We start from the raw sequence: 3710 nt of genomic DNA, 5'->3' as shown, positions 1-3710 counted from the left end.
TACTTCGTCCTTAAGGCCCAAAAGAAAGGCTGCTATATTAAGCCAAGAAAGGACAAGACAGATGCTTTAATCTTTATTCAGTATTTGTATTTTCTTGTATTTAATTTAATTATTTTTACATTCCTTAAATGTATTTTTTCTTACAATTGTCCAGTTACATATGTTTCAGGATGCGGAAATTTGTTTTTTCATTTCTGAAAAATTCCATCTTCGCCCTGGACTGTACAAGACATTCATATTCTCACATGGCGACAAGAAAGACTAGTAATATTAAGAACTTGGTATTTCAATTGCCCTACTCTTGGTACCATCAAACTGTCTTTCCTGCCGTCCAGTCTTTAAAGATGGGTAGTTTGCTAACTCCTCCTCCTTCCATATGCTTTACTCGAGCGAAAACGGCGACGAGGAGCCAGGCAGCCCGGCCGTCAGGCAGACTCAGAGAGAGAGACACAGAGAAGAGAGCAGAGACCTCACTCACCTGGGAAGGTTCCTACAATTTTGATTCGTCCGACATGCCTGTCTTAGGCTAAAGGCTTTTATTGGGATCCCTGGTCTACGTCACCCTCTTGTGAACATCTGCCAAAATCTATCTGCAACGCCTTTGTGCATGGTTCGACAATGGTGAGTACCAAGAATATATAGGGCTTATTTTTAAGGTTATCATTGCGAACTCTCATTGCCTTGTGTTGCCTATTCAAGTTTTCCTGTCTGTCATTTTTCTTATGAAGATTCGTTATAGTTTTTTGTGGTCAATAGTTTTATACATCGTATTCTCTTGTCCTTTCAGGTGATTTAGCTCTCGGACTAGTAACTCTAGCTAATTCATAAATTCACGTTGTTAACACTTGGGTAAGAGAATCGTCTAATACATTAATGTTTCGAATGGTTATATTTATGACGGATTGTCTCCCATATTACGACCGAGCAAATTTATATTAGGTTTACCGTTCATTTCAGGATGGTGTTTGGTTTCGGTGTATCGGCCCTTTTATTTCCTTCCTGATACTATTGTAAACCTCGGTTGCTCAATTGTAAGGTAATTTTAAGTGGGTTATTATTCCTAGGGTGGGGATATTCTTCTACATAAATGACCATGACTTTTGATATAATCTTCCTGAATATTTCTTTACAGACAGCGAGCGAAGCAGAACGAAGGAAACGCCCTACGATCTACGTGAATTGCCTTGTTCTCCTACCAGTTGTTTGTAACTACGGTACTACGTCATTTGAAAGGCTTATTATGTCCAAATATCATCATTTAATTTACTTACATTTTTCCTTCACCTTTATTTCAAACCACAGATTTATATGGTGTTCTGCTATTTCCCGTTTTCTTATGCGAGTGACTTCCCTGTTCTTTAAAGGAATGGTAACAAGTTCTTCCTTGAGTCATGAATATATCCGACATTCCTCTGCTTAGTTATTAATCATTATATGAATGTGAGAAGTAATACCGCTTCTAAATTATAAGTTTTCTATTGACACCTTGTGGCTTATCTACCACCAGTTCATCTTCTGAGTTTCCCTTATAGTAATTTCTACTTCCTTGTCCACTAGAATAATCTTAGTCCTGAGTTATTGTTATTTCATGTTTTTGGTCATGAAGTAATCATAACCTCTTTGAAGAATTATGTTCCTGTTTTTGTGGTATATATTTAATATTACGTATACATACATACATGCATACATATATATATATATGTATGCATGTATGTATGTATATATATATATTGGTATATATATATATATATATATATATATATATATATATTTATATATATATATATATATATATATATATATAATATATATGTATGGATGATATCGAGCTACAATGTCCTTTAATATCTAATTCGCTCTACTCGGAATTAATATATTTTCATATATGCTTAACCGAAGGGGAATTTTTTCTCGATAATAGACTTGCTCCGATATATGTATATGAATCACGGAAATGATATGACTTATATATTATATATATATATATATATATATATTATATATATATATATATGTGTGTGTGTGTGTGTGTGTGTGTGTGTGTGTGTGTGTGTGTGTGTGTGTGTGTAACGGGATCAGTAACGTGAATAATAATATACAACATTATTAAATATGCACAATATTTCATTTTGCAGAAAACTATGGACATTACCGACTCATGTAAGCTAACTATTTCATTTGCTGCAACAATCTTGTACACAAAGGCATCGCATTCCTTTAACAGCACACTTATCAAATTTCCCTCAGTGGTTGAATGCAGCGCCAGGAGTTATGTCTCTATAGATATCTTCCCTTACCTCCGAAAAGCCAACATATTCCCTTTGATATGAAGTTGTACCGTGTTTCGTTTCCCTTTATAGGTACAGGTACACAAAATAAATAATATAGCTGATTCACTTAAGATAGATTCTTGGGTGAGGAGCCCTATTCCTACGAGTCGTTCGTTTGGCGGCCTCTGATTGGCTGGTACCGGGAGGAAGGAGGCTCGCTCAGTGTCTCATATTTTCGTCTGCAGCTTAGAAAACTAGCAATATGTCTTTATTTCTTCATTTATCTCACGATCTGCACAAGATAGGAAAGTTTCGGTCGTACCAAACGATTCGATATTAATTGTACAACTAAATCTTGATTACCTGAAATCAATAAGATAGTCACAAAAGAATTGCTTGTTTTTACTTTTCATCGGAATTTGTATCATTCATGCGATCAAGATGTTATAAAACTTGGGTCATCATGTAATAAGTTCACCTTGAATTTTCTGGTGCTTTCAGATTTTAGTTGTGTGTGATATAAGAAGAGAAAATGAAGAATCCGTGTTATTATGTCGCTGATCATCCGGCTTCTGAGAAGACTTTTAGTACAACTTCTTGCACTCGCTTACCTGGCACAGGGGACACGACCTGGGATTCAGATCTGATGTCGCTTTTGCTTTCGTCACTAACCACTTTCTCTCTCTCTCTCTCTCATTATCAAGATTTAATAGACAATTGAAACTTCTTGAGAAAAATGGTAAAAAATTACGATTATTTTTCAACTATGGCCAGATTTAACATAAAAATTCTCTATATGTGAAAAATAATTAAATAAACATGGCTAGTGATCGTACGTAGAGTAACCACTTGTTCAGTTTTATTTCGTGTTTTTGGAGGTTTGACATTCATTTTTGCGGTGCTAGACTCTGAAAGAGCGCAAGCACTATAATTGTTGCAATACAGAATATAATCTAGTGGTGAGTATTTACCTATATATATATATATATATATATATATATATATATATATATATATATATATATATATATATATATATATATATATATACATAATTTACCTTTCTGTCTTGTGCAAGACGTGAGATAAATGAAGAAATAAAGACATATTGCCAGTTTTCTAAGCTGCAGACAAATATATGAGACACTGAGCGAGCCGCCTACCTCCCGGTACCAGCCAATCAGAGGCCGCCAAACAAAGGTCTCGTAGGAATAGGGCTCCTCACCCAAGAATCTACCTTAAGAGAATCAGCTATAGTACTTTTTACAGCTCTGTGACTTGTTTTCGTTTTATATAGAGTATAGAAGTAAAAATCGAGACAATAGCTTCAATTCGTCGTTTGCATTGACAATTGATTTATCCCCAAATGTATATACTCATGAATGTTGGTGTTCTTTTATTGTCGGGTCTTCTGTCGGAAGTAATAAATATAATCTCGGT

General features: G+C 34.9%; 1 long non-coding RNA gene across 1 annotated transcript; it reads left to right on the top strand.

Moving 5' to 3' along the window:
- Window positions 1-278: 278 nt before the first annotated feature.
- Window positions 279-1229, top strand: LOC135195419 (uncharacterized). Its single transcript, XR_010310112.1, has 4 exons — window positions 279-621; window positions 788-849; window positions 958-1036; window positions 1133-1229. It is a non-coding gene; the product is annotated as an uncharacterized LOC135195419 (long non-coding RNA).
- Window positions 1230-3710: the final 2481 nt, after the last annotated feature.

Source organism: Macrobrachium nipponense, chromosome 16, assembly GCF_015104395.2.
Source record: "Macrobrachium nipponense isolate FS-2020 chromosome 16, ASM1510439v2, whole genome shotgun sequence".
Taxonomy (NCBI): Eukaryota; Metazoa; Arthropoda; class Malacostraca; order Decapoda; family Palaemonidae; genus Macrobrachium; species Macrobrachium nipponense.
Note: the sequence above shows the minus strand (reverse complement) of the source record. Positions and strands in the feature narration are given on the sequence as shown.